General features: G+C 39.5%; 1 protein-coding gene across 5 annotated transcripts in view; it reads left to right on the top strand.

Annotated features, from left to right (window-relative positions):
- The first annotated feature begins 2,573 nt into the window (after positions 1 to 2,573).
- The window catches only part of LOC102217803 (leucine-rich repeat and immunoglobulin-like domain-containing nogo receptor-interacting protein 2), a 191,926-nt gene continuing 181,210 nt past the window's right edge, over positions 2,574 to 13,289 (top strand). For 3 of the 5 annotated variants that reach the window (XR_002752249.1, XM_023328111.1, XM_023328107.1), the window contains exon 1: positions 2,574 to 3,201. The gene's annotated coding sequence lies outside the window, so the exon portion shown is untranslated. The remainder of the gene's footprint in view (positions 3,202 to 13,289) is intronic. The other 2 variants (XM_023328108.1, XM_023328109.1) reach the window with 2 other exon arrangements.

Genomic DNA, 13,289 nt, shown 5'->3' with positions numbered 1-13,289 from the left:
AAGATGTAAGAGAGTTTCCCTCCTCATTGGGATGGAAATAATGTCACCTTCACTTACATTCAACTACTAAAGGAGATAAATTTGGTCTTCATCTCCTATATAAACAGTTAGTTGATTAAATATTTAGACGGGGTTATAAAATGTCTCACGAAGATTGGAAAATTTAGACTGTATGCACCAAGATCATAAGCAGGTAAAGGTGGTTAATATTCAGAACTCTTAATAAAGTTTGACAGGACAGAGTAAATATGTCTGAGCTGAGTCACAGTAAACGTCTGGTCTGATGATGAGCTTTGTTGCAGGAAGCGCTTCAACATGCTAAGCTAAACGGCTTTTAAATTCCCACTGAGCTGCATTAGAACCGTCAGATTCAGACAATCATCAGCCATCATGTACCACATAAACTGCATTGTAAGTTGAAAAGTGTTTTAAAAATGTATTATTTATGAACATGTAGTTGAAAGTGCCTTATTTAATTTAATAAAGCGCGACTATCATGATATAAAAATAAAATAAATCATTTATTGTTAGTGAAACATAATACAAAATGCTCCATTCTTCATTTTCCTCTGACTGCTAGGGAGCATTAGGAACGCCCTTGCATTGGTTGGTGGCGTTGCCTCAGCCAGGGGATTATCTCCACCGCGTTTCAGAGTCTGGTCAAAAGAAACAGCAATGTTTCTGTAAAGACACATGCATTTGCTGAATGCTGTCTCCAGTTTTAGAACATTTGTCACATTTTTAAGTTGACTCACAGATATTGTGAACCACACTGCGCCATCTGGCAGCACTGGTGAAAAACCACCAATAAGAAGGTCTGTTAGTTACTAGCAGAACATGGAAAACAGAACATAATCTCTCCATAATTTCAGCATCCATATCTGCTTAATACTCGCCTCACAATATTTCATTTTCACAACACAGGAAGACATGATGATATTGGAAAATAAGATTTCTGTCAATTTATTATACATTTGATGAACAAATTGATTAACCCATAAGAGCAACAAGTCACCCAGATGAACACTCTTCTGTTGGCTGAAGTACTGAAAGGACACTGTGCAGGCAGAGCTCCATGATTCTTTAAATATACTAAATATATTTAAATATATATCAAAGTATGTTGAATACCTTAAAGCAGGTATTCAACATACTTTTCATTAATACATTTTGTATTGGTTTGATGTAATATTTTAATATTAAATGTTGTCATCTTGGTTATAGTAATGATGTAAAAAAAACAGAAGTTTTCAATACTCTGTTTGCATCTATATCATGAGTTTTTTCTCTACTAAATATATTTGCTCAAATTGAAGGATTGATGTGAGAATGATCTGCAAACTACTGCCTTTTCCACATCACTATCTGAATTAGAGTATGAAACCATTTTTTATTTATTTATTAACTAAAGCTTGCAGTAGCCAAAAAATCAGTAGGCAAAATATTGGGGGAACAAAGTTAACCATTTTGAAGGAGTCAGCAGTTCAACATTTAGTCCTGATACGTTTCCTCGGCTTTAGGGCGTCAGGGCTGCAGTGCTCTCATCAAGACAATGCGAAAACTGGAAAAATATACATCCTAACATGTACTTCCTATACCTCCTGCTTTATGCATAGCTGAGAGGTGAAATTGTTATTCTGCATTTCATATAAACAGATGAAGGTGTCAGGGGTTACACAAAACAAACACCCAGACTTACTGGGAAGCACAAGTTTAGCAAAATAATTGCCTTCCTTTAGTATCATTACTTATTCGCAGTAGGTGTGTAGTGAGAGCAGAATCTTTCACTGTCATGCACCTTTAAGGACAAAACAAATGGTTTATGCCAGTAACGGCCTTGCGGGTTTCTGCAGGACCATATGTGAGATTCAGGTTCAGTGGGAGACGTTCACGTTACAGATTCTTTTTGTTTACATTATTTATGGCGGCGTGCTGCAGGTTGTCAGCTGATTACTGAGTATGCACATGCAGCGGCTACAGCTTACTCTTCTGAAGCAGCTAATTATATAACTTTGCACCTGCTACTGCACATGCATTGTCCTTGTTTCCATGCAGTGTGTTGCTCTTGCTTGCTATTTTCGTCCTCCTCTTCAGTCACTCTTGACAGTTGGCCAGCATCAAGCCGACTCCTCTGAACAGAGAAGTTATGACAAAGAGATGAGATGCAAAGCAGCATCAGCCCCAGGGATATTTAGCAATCAGGTTAGGAGGATGAGGAAGGGAGATTCGATTGCCTCTCTGCTCGATGCTGTTGCTCCTTCTCTTCATATCTGTTTGATTTTACATATTTATCAAACCTTATTTGTTTCTCTAAGGAGCATGGGCGGTGAACCTTTCTGTCTGACACGGCTGGAAATGGCACAGCAGTAATTGTCAAGAGCCAGAGCAAGAGAAGTGCATAACTGTGTGTGTGTGTGTGTGTGTGTGTGTGCGTGTGTGTGTGTGTGTGTGTGTGTGTGCAGGGGGAAGGAGAGGTGGGGAGGTGCAGTGTGAAGCAGGGAGGGAGCATGTAGGAGGGAGGGAGGGAGGGTGAAGGAAAGAGAGGGAGAGAGAAAGAGCCCCACAGCGGGAGAACGAGCAGCTCATCTCATTCCGCCGCTTCCTCAGCATCGCAGAGGAGCGAGCCGCAGAAAACACAAACTGGAGAGAAAGAAAGGATCAAATCCACTGATGAAGGAGGATACTATGGAAAAGAAGATATAATCCAGGCTCACTGACATCCACTGTCACATGTCACAGCTTTGGTGGAGGTGCGTGAAAGTTTCCATCCTTAAAAGAGAGGAGGGGGGACACCCTCCTCTTGATGTGGGGATGAAGAGCAGATGCTGAATTTCCCTCTGAAGGCAGGAGAAGAGCTGCTGAACAGAGGATTCGCTGCACTGGAGCTGCTAGTTTCTCCTGTTTTCCTCCTGCTCAGTTTTTCCCTTCACCATTCTTTCAGAAGAATACATGACATTACTTCACCGTGTCAGGCTGGAATATCACAGTGGAAATCGTCTCCAACCAGGAAAGTATAAGGGAGTGGATTATACACAGGTTGAGTGAAGGACATGTTTCCCAGTAAAAGTAAGTTGTGATCAGAAGAAGTTCTAAATGTGGTTCTGATTCTGAGACTCTGAGGATTTTCACCTTTTCTGTGGAGCAGCACTGAGCTCTCCGACGGCTTATCTTGGACTATTGGAGTTTGGATAATATTGGAAGGTAAATAAATATCTCATCATCATTCATGACTTAAATTACAGAAATCATAAGCTGTGGATGACCAAATCAGCCCCATGAGAAGGAAAGAATCTTTCCTATTTTCTGATCAGTTATGCTGAAGCGTCAAACTTAGGATGTCCATCTCCTCCATGCAGCCTCCCTGCATGGCTCACAGAGAACATGATTGCTTTTTCTGATGGCTGCTGGCAGGCTACTCCCCTCTGCAGAGAAGAATGTATCTGTGTCTATCTGCATACTTGTGCCTGTTTGCTGAGAAAGGAGATGCCTGTCTATGAAGCGATTCATTCCCACCTCCGGTGCCACATCGTATCACCAGGGGAGGCTGCTGCTGCTGGAGGGGAGGGGAAGAGCGGAGGGGGGCATAATTGCGGCAGTTGTGTTCTCCCGGCTTTTTGCGATGTCTTGAATTTGCGTGAGGAGAATTAGTTTTGGGCAGCAGCTACTTTTCAGTGAGTGGCGGCATTTTAAAGGATGCCTTGTTCTTTTTATCGCGGTGGACAGAGAGCTGATTGTGTCCAGCGCTGCACTATCTTCGACGCCCTACATTATACCTTCACCCTCCTGCTTCAGCAGTCTATTTCTCTTACAAAATAATTCCTTAGCTTCTTTTTAAATGTTCATTTGAGTCTTTAATGATTTTTAAAAAACATTCCTCAGTTTCTAGATGAAATGAAGCCTTTCTGGAGGCTGTCTCCATGCCTACATGTTCTTTTCATGAGGAGCAAATCCACTGCCCTCTTAATCAATATGAGACAAGTGTAAGGCTACCTCCTTTTGTAACGCAGTGTTTGAAATATTTATTTCATGAGCTTCCTGTCGCTCCCCTGAAATATTTAAAATCCCTGAATAATGAATGAGCTGTCTGTCACAGCTTGCTTTTTGGCATTGGCACATGCTCATAATGCCACCTCCTCATGTAACACGCAAACAGTGACCATTAAATGCCTTTGCCTCTGGATATAAAATTTCAAAAGGAGTCTTTCTCCTCTTTCAAATCATCCACTGGGGGGAAGTGGAGCCTGATGGGAAGTTGATGACAGCTCCTGTGTACCTGTCATTGACTCGTCCATCCTGGCTTCCAGATTGTCAATTGTTCCAGTGGATATAAGACTTGATTGCAAGAAGCTTCGGCACACAAACGCTCCATTGAAATTGAAATTTAGCATTCAGTTGACATAGTCTCTTTGCTTTCCCTTGAAAGGGATGCAAACCAGTTATCTGTTCTGGCTGTTCATTTCACCCACACCACGCAGCTGTTAAATATGCACACAGGGGTGTATGTACGTGTGTGAGAAGGGAAAGACTTTCTGGATCTGGTGTGTGTGTGGGTGTGTATTTGTCCAGACCTCTGAGCTTCATCCCTTTTGATGTTTTATTGAGTGTTAACCATGGTAGAGCTGACGCATTCCCTCTGATATGGAGCAGCATGGTTGAAGGAAAGCACTAATACGGACTTTGCTCTTCTTGTATGTGCTTTAACTCTGAATTAGCGATGCTGCGTCTGCCTATTTCAGCCCTTTGGATTTGGTAAATGATGAGGATTAGGCCCGTATGTGTAAGTGCGAGTCCTCGTACACATCTGCGTTGTGACGTCTAACATTTGTATACATAAGCGGCGTGTGTGTGAGTGTGTGTGTGCCCAGGTGAGAGTGCCTGCGTGCGAATCCATAATCCTGCTCTCTCTGTGTTGCAGCACGCGGCCCGTTTTCTCTCCACATTTTTGACATTAATAAAGGAGGCAAAGACAAGGCCCTCCATTTTCAGAGCGGCTGTGCTGCTCTGAATCACAGAACGGCAGGGAAGAGAGAAGCAGCTTTTTTCTGTTTGGTGGTTATCCGGCCTGCCTGACAGGATGTTTACATTGCTCTGAAATCAACAGAAACAACAATAGGAGAATAAACACCAGGGTTTTAATTGAATACTTTCAGAAAGAATGAGCAAGAATATGAGCTAATGACTGGCCAAAATACTGACATCTTTAAAATAAGATAAATCAAGTAATTAGATACACCATTTAGGTTTGCTACTAACATGGTGCATGTGTTATGTCATAAATCAGACTTATGATCTTAATATTAGGTGCAGACATGTACAATAAGCCTCATTAATATGAATTAAGAGATGTGTAAAGATCATCTTCTTTGCATTTTCATCTTCATTTGTAAAGACAGATTATTATTTCATCCTATTTAAAATAGGAAAACATGAGTTTGAATAGTAAATGTTTCCATGTTAATTCCTGATTCACATATTAACTGTAGTATATCTGGATAACAGAAATCTGGCTAAAATATTTATCAGCGCAAACATTTGTATACATTTATAATCCTGTAGATTATTATGGCATCCCATTCGCTCAATAATTCATACTGTTATGTTACAACTAGAAACCTGTGTGCATTTTATTGGAACACATAATGGAAATGAAAGTCAAATAATTTATGGTTTTTGAAATGATTTAAATATCAGAATAGCGTGGCATGCATGTGTGCTACAATACCTGCAGATAAAATCTAATTGACTCAAAATGTGAACCCATCCTGTGTAATTTAATCTCAGTATAAATCCAGCTGCTCTGTGGAGTCCTTTGGAGGAGCTGCAGAGATCTGCAGCTCAGATAGGAGAAATATTATCTAGGTACTCCACAAACCCGGCCCGTATGGAAGAAAAGACTCAAGACGTTCTCTTTTCAGTTTGCTACAGACCAGAGAAACACAGCAAACATGAGGAGCAAGTTGTTATGTTTGAAAGTGAGAACAATTACATTTTCACTCCATCCTCACAGGGAAACAAGGTGGTGACAGCATCATGCATGGGGTGCTCCACTACAGCATGGAGCTAAATACATTCTTAGAAGAAAACCTGCAAGACTTTAAACTGGGATCAGATTTTACTTTCCAGAACAGCCAGAGCTAACATGGCATAGTTCAGATCAAAGCATATTCTAGTGTTTGAATGACCTAGTCAAAGTCCACACCTAAATTCCATATACAATCTGTGATGAAACCGGTCCTATTCAGAAAAATGGGTCAAACTTGCAGTCTAGATGCCCAAAGCTGTTGAGTCTGGAAGATGTGCAGCTCTGAATGTCCATCACATAAAACTCCAATAAAATGAAAAGTTTGTCGTTGTAAAGAGACAAATGTGGAAAAGCTTTTATGATGTTTGCATAGTTTTGTAATTCTGCAGTGTGATATTCATGAAGCAGTGACTACCATGTGTAGGTGAGCTAGCAATAAATGCAATGTTTGATTTTATTTTAATCTGAGCAGTTCTTCCTTAAGTCTGAAAACAGTTTTTACTTCAACTTTATAGAATCCAGTGTTTTCTCCTGAAATTGGTTAATATAGTCATGTGTGGGTTATTTTCAGACAACATTATCCAGCTATATGAAAGGAAAAGCACATTTACATCTTGACAGGAAAACTACTCTGCTCAGACTGGAAGATAATTATGGTTTGAACTAAAATACATTATCTTTAAAATGAGTCCATGGTGTTAATGGAGAATAAAGTCCATTATTCTGCAGGACTTGTCAGAGGTTCATACTGGGCTTGTCAAAGCAGGCATAAATAAATGAGGCTCTGTATTTTTCTGCTTGGGTCAATAAAAACTGAACAGATCATATTTATTAAAACATCACATATTAATGTTTTATAACGATAACATTAATGTGCAAAGATGTGGTAGTTATTTCTGTATTTTGTTTCGTTGTCCATTCCTGTTTCATTTCAGAGAAAAAGCTGACATGTCTGCACACAGAGCAGCAAACTGCTGAACATGTGCGATATTTGATACGAGCATTTACAGCAGCAGCTAAGCTTCTGCTTGTTTTAAGGATCACCTGGATTGCACTTATCTCTTTATACAGACATTTAAACACATATCAGGTTCTTGAAAATATCACTAAACATGAATTCAGCAAAGCTTGTTTTTAAAATGCTTCTTGGATTCTGGATTTGTTCTTAGAGAGGAGATGTACAGGAACCTCTGTCAAAATAAAACCTGCACCCAGAAGCTGCATATTTTTATCCTGTCCATTAAGGACCTGGGAGAAAAATCAATGATCGCAGAATGAAACTCAGGGTTTCAGATTTAACTTCTGTTTTTCTCTTTCTGACCTTTGCATACAGTTAGCATTAAGTTTGCATTTAATCTTGTTCAGCTACAAAAGTGTGTTTGAAGTCAGGCTTCTGTCAAGTTATTCCAATCTATTCAAATAGATCAGGAGATGAAGCTACACAAAGATTCAAGTTTTAATCATCAGTGTGTCAGAAATTCCTAACTATGTGCAGTTAAGTATTTCTCTCATTTAATATCACATTCCAGACTAATGTTTTCATTTACTAAGACAAATGCTGTCTAACTCCTGCTGTAATGAGGCGTACATCTGGGCAGCGTCCCCAGCAGCACCTGGCTGCAGCAGACAGGAGGCCGTTTGAGGCGCAGGCCGTTCGGCCGGTGGCTCGGCTGGAGACGGAGCCCTGAGCGACTGCAGCTGATCTGCCATCAGTCCCTCTGAATCCCTGATGAGGCGAAACACAATATGCTCCAACAGCTGGGTCATTTATGGAATATGCTTACTCATCATCACAGAGAGCCCCATGAGGAGGATAGGATTCAGGTTTAATTGTGTATGCCAAACAGGAAGTGGAATTCTCACTCAAAATCTTATTAGAGCTGACATGAATAAAAGCACGGGCCAAGTCTGTTTAGCACATTACCGGAGTCATCTTTGTGAGCTCTGCTGCGGGGTTTTAGCGTCTTAGAGAGGTTAACGTCCCTTTTTCAGCGTCACAGGAAGTAAGGACGACTGGACCAGGAAGCTGGGAATCAGTGCCACGGTTCTGCAGAGGAGAAGGAACATCAGCTGGTATTTTTCTGGAGACATGACGTGCTAAGTGACTGCTGGTGGCACTGGAGCCCTACAGGGATACAGTAACAGGGGAGAGACGGACCTGGACGAGACAACTGATCTGCCGACAGCATTCGCTGACGGTGACCTTGCTGTCTGTGTCACTTTGAAGGATGACCTTCCTGGGCAAGCAGCCGAGGGCAGTGTGTGTCGAACAAGAAGCATTAACAGAGGTCAGGGGGCAGCCGGCTGGCTAAGAATACGGGGCAGAGGTTGCTGCACCATGGCAACCAACATGGAACTGGGAAAATGAAAAGTATCTTAGACAGCCTCCCCAAAAGGTGGCAAACATCTTCCAACAGCGTCCACAGCTTAAATGTAAAGATTTTGTTTTCTCCACCTCATCTGCACCTTTTTGCTCTGCAGAAAATGTAACTGTATTCAGTCTTTGACTCGCTGTGTATCATCAGAGTCCCTCCATATTTATTTTAAAAAACACCTATATTTCCAGACCTGGATGTCTAGATTTTTTCCCCAAAATTTTTATTCTGAAAATTTAAAGAAAGAGTACAAAACACAGACCTTGAGAGTGCTTCAGCAGTAGTCAGGTTTTTGTACATTTTAGGTGTTTTGTCTTCTGTAAGGCTGTCTTACAAACTTTTAGGCATCTGGACTAAGTTTGATCAGCTCAGTTTCAAAATCTACGTTTCCTGGACATGTAAAACCTGGTATGTAATGACTGGAGTTTTCTGCACTGCAAAAAAGACTTCAGGCTTTTAGATCTTGTTTTCTGTGTTCCAAGACTACCATGCTTTTAGCTTCAATCCATCTTTCCAATAACTGTCAAGCTTCCTTTACTCTACATATATATATCATTTTCTCTAATACAGCATAGTTTTTTCATGGGTAGTAAAAACTACAAACAGTGCATATTATTGCTATATGTCAACAACAGCTTTCTATCTGCCATTCTTCCACCAAGACAAGAAACATAAAATTGTAATTGTTACTCAGTTACCAGATTCTCCTGCCCAAACTGCAGATCGCTGCAGATTCTTGTCTGTTTACTTAATTAATGCTCCTCATCCAGCCTGTCAGTCTGAATTTTGTGTTTGTAGTTTTAGGAAAATGCCCACTGTGTGTCAACTTTGACAAGCAACAGCAAAGAAGAAAAAATAATTTTATTTTTGATGGTATCATACAGACAGCAGTTTAAATTTTATTCGCCATGAGCAACCAGGTTTTTGCCCGGAAAGGTTAGGTCACTGCCTCCTTCACAATATCCCCACTAATGCCTCTCAAGTAGATCTGGATGCGTCGTCTTTTCACTGTAACAATAGTGGAAATGTCAGGACATGGACTCGTCCTCAGCCTCTGTGGGGACTGTTGCAGTGTTCTCTCCACCAGCCTGTAAAACGCTCTCAGCAGGACAGCCGACCCACATGTTGCTGATCTTCTTCTCTTTTGGACTGAACCCTGATGTGTACTAAGGTCAGAGATGACAACTTGGGTTTGAGACTCTGATGTGAGTCACCTTTAAATTGAACAACTAAAACATTTTAGGCTCGACTCAGACTTGACTCTAACAACCAGTTTTTATGTACATGATGTAATGAAGAGTGAAAGGAAGCCGGTATGTGGCCTACTTAGTTAATATTAAATATTTAGTTAGCTAACTAAATATTTACCTTCAAACTAAATAATTAGTCAACAAATAAATGGGATCTAAATATTTAATTGGTAAACAAAATATTTAGCTTGATAAATATATGTTTGAAACTTTGCCATTTAGATATGAGTGAATGAATGTTTTTGACAACTGAACTCCCCATTGTCTTTTCTTATGATAAGGTAAATAACCCAAATTATTGCTGTTAATTTTTGACTGTTATTTTACAAACTGCACCTCATTGTAACTTCATAATATTGGCCACATAAAGGTATTTGGCCAATACATAAATGTCTGTCTAGGTTAAATAACTTTGGTTCATTTCAGGACAAAATAAATGAAACTTACTTCCAACGTTCTCTTGCTGCTAAGCTAGCTGCAATGTTACAGCTGGAAACATCCAGATAGAAAAACTTCCTGTTCTATTCCTTCAGAGGTTTAGCACTTATTTATCTAAACCTTGTCCTATTCGTTATATGCATATTTATGATACAGAATGGAGAACGAAGGTTTTAAATGTGAATTTCTAAAATAATTTTCTGTTAAAATCGTCTGCTCAGTGAGGAGAAATCTCCCTCCAAACCAGATTTAGTGTAAAATATAATAAAGAAAAGGACAATATGGGATAAACAGCTGGTAACTCAGTCATTACAAACACTAAAAAGCAGAAATTCAACATCAGCAGCTTTTAATCTCTTTACATTATTTTTCTTAGAGAATTAATGTCCATTTACATCCCAAATGGGGTAAATATTACATTAGATACATTGTCAACACAGCTAGCAATAACTACTAGATTTAAATGAATATTATCTGATATGAAGCTATTAATCAATGTGTATTATTAATAGTGTCTTGTCCATGTGGCCTAAGGAGACGATCTGGATGTTGTGAAGATGTTTATGTCAGACTCTGGAGACTTGACTTTGATTTGTGAACATCTCTGACTGAAACGTGTCGTGGACTCTTGATTGTTTTTTTGTATTTGAAGGAGTTTGTGGGAACAAGTTAAAACTTAAAATCCCTGATGGTTTGGAAAGTGGTTTGCCTGCAGGTGGTGCAGCTTAAAATAATGTTTCACTTTGTTTTCTGTTTGTGTTTTCACCTCCTGCTAATAAAACAGCTTCCTTGATGAAAGTAACATTTTAAAGAAACATGAGTTGAAAAGTGTAGAAATGGATAATAGTGGTTATTTTTACTGCTCTGTATTTCATTTTGCGCCTAGTTCAGTGTTCTTTGGAGCTCACAGTGTTTTCCTCTCAGGGAGCTGAAATTTACGAGTGAAGGAAAAATACTTGGGATTAATTCCTGTGCAGGCACTACGCTGTGCTTTAAACCTCTGTCCTCTGTTTCTTTTCTATTAAGATAGCGACAGTTGGCCTCCATCCAGCCGGTGCTACCAGGCAACCAACCCAATTTCATAACAATGTTCTCCCGTTCTCCTATAGACTGCAGTCACCCTTCGCTCTATTTCAGGCTGTTACATAAACTCAGTAAAGGATTTAGTATGATTCAGTGTTTCTATTTTAATGTAAAGCTTCCTTCTTGGATTTGTAAAATGTCAGACAAAAGATTTATTAGGAGCCTTGTGAGTGAATGGATCTGTCTTCTGGTCGGCTGTCTTTATCTCTCCTGCTGCATCCTTTCCTCCTCCCTTCCTGCTCAGCGTGTTACAAGAGGCTTTATTGTGAAGCCGAAACCCTAAACCTTCCCGAGTCTTTCAGGGGGGTGATCGAGATTCTGATGCTGTCACGTAATCTTCTGCCTGCTGTGGTCGCACTCTTGTTCGCCTTTCGGTTACACAGTGATGCTTTGAAGATTCGGTTACTTGTCTGAAGAAAAGCTATTGTGTGTGTTGTTCCCTGGTTTACTTACAGTAGATGGAAAATAAGAAAGACGTTTTAAGGCTGACTGCCAAAACTGTCCAAACAGTTCAAATTAAATACAGTGCAGTTCAAATATATTTGTTAATAAATATTTTTCACTGGTTTAAATAATAATTGAACAATAACATAGTTATTTTGTGATCAGGTCAGTAAAAAATGTTAGCTTTCTCATTGATTAATATTCTAATTAACTCATCCATTTAAATAGTTTAATGAATGCCGAAGCCTTTTGTAAATAGCATTATGTGGATAATTATTTAGTTATGAAGGTTAGCAAGAAACTGACGAAATAATTTCCTATTTAGATTGTCAGTTTATTAGATATGAATGTACTATTTCATATTGTGTCAAGTTGCTCATAGTTGCAGCAAGTCTTATTGGAATATGTTTTGTTTTCTATAATTTTTTGTTGCACTGAATACTTCTGTCTCAGAACACTATGGAGTCCCTCAAGGCTCAATTTTAGGTCCTGTCCTTTAGAACTCCATATGCCCCATAAAACAACATCAGCTTTTCCAGGAAGAACAATCAAACTCCGTGCAGAAAGACCCAGGCTGGGATTCAAACCCAGGACCTTCCTGCTGCAAGGCAGCAGTTCCAACTGTGCATATGTACAGCCATACTTTGTGAACAATTATTTTAACATATTTTATTTTTGCCTTTGATTCTATTTATTCATAGACACATTTTAATGTTCATGTTTTTAATATTTCTATTATATTTGTTTTAAATGAGTTCTCATTATGATTTTGCTGGAAGCTAATTTTAATTGCCTTTATTATTATTATTATTAGACTAATGATAATACTCTTTTAAAAAAGGGATAATTTTCAGAACTTATGCAATTCTGTCTTATACACCAAGTCCTGTGAATGACACACTCATGCTCATTAACCGGAGCCTAAATAAATAAACCTAAAATGCCCTTAAGAATAAAATTGTAGATGACAGCAGCATGACACCAAGCTCTATCCCGCCAGGCTCATAATGTGTGCAACTCATGGCAGAGATTAAATGCACATGTCTTGAGAAATCCTCGTCACCCACAGAGTGCATTCAGTCAGGCTGCCACATTAGATATCACACAGAGTGCAGTTTGAAGAGCTGGGAATTAAACCTCCAAATTCAAGCGCTGACCTTTACTTCCAAGTCTACAAGAGCAACTGTTATTGTCAACATGTGTAATTCCTCGCTTTGGGTGCCAGCGTTCTGGCTGTGATTTCCAAATCAATGAGCATATATTAGTGTAAAATCCCCCAGCACTCGGGGCTTTGCTCATGATGGAAGAATGAATAGGGAGGAAACAAGGACACCTCATGGGGCCCCACACTGCCCAACTGGTCTCACTGGTTGCAACCTGGAGCACAGCCATACATGTACACAGAGGATTATGTTGCAGTGGCTCTAATAAAAGAAAAACAAATTATGTTTTACTGGCTGCTATTGTTTTATTTACATTTCTCTAAATAAAAATATACATTTCAGATCGTGCGTTTAATATCCTCTGTTGGCTGTGGCTTTAAATGATGTTGAAACTGAATAATCTTAATGATATTAATTTGTTTGACCCAACGATCGTGTTACCAGAACCAATAATGCAGATGATCTCAGGCTATTGTACAACAGGTCCTGAAGCTCGATTCCCAGTTTTTCCTGA

Source organism: Xiphophorus maculatus, chromosome 23, assembly GCF_002775205.1.
Source record: "Xiphophorus maculatus strain JP 163 A chromosome 23, X_maculatus-5.0-male, whole genome shotgun sequence".
Lineage (NCBI taxonomy): Eukaryota > Metazoa > Chordata > Actinopteri > Cyprinodontiformes > Poeciliidae > Xiphophorus > Xiphophorus maculatus.
Note: the sequence above shows the minus strand (reverse complement) of the source record. Positions and strands in the feature narration are given on the sequence as shown.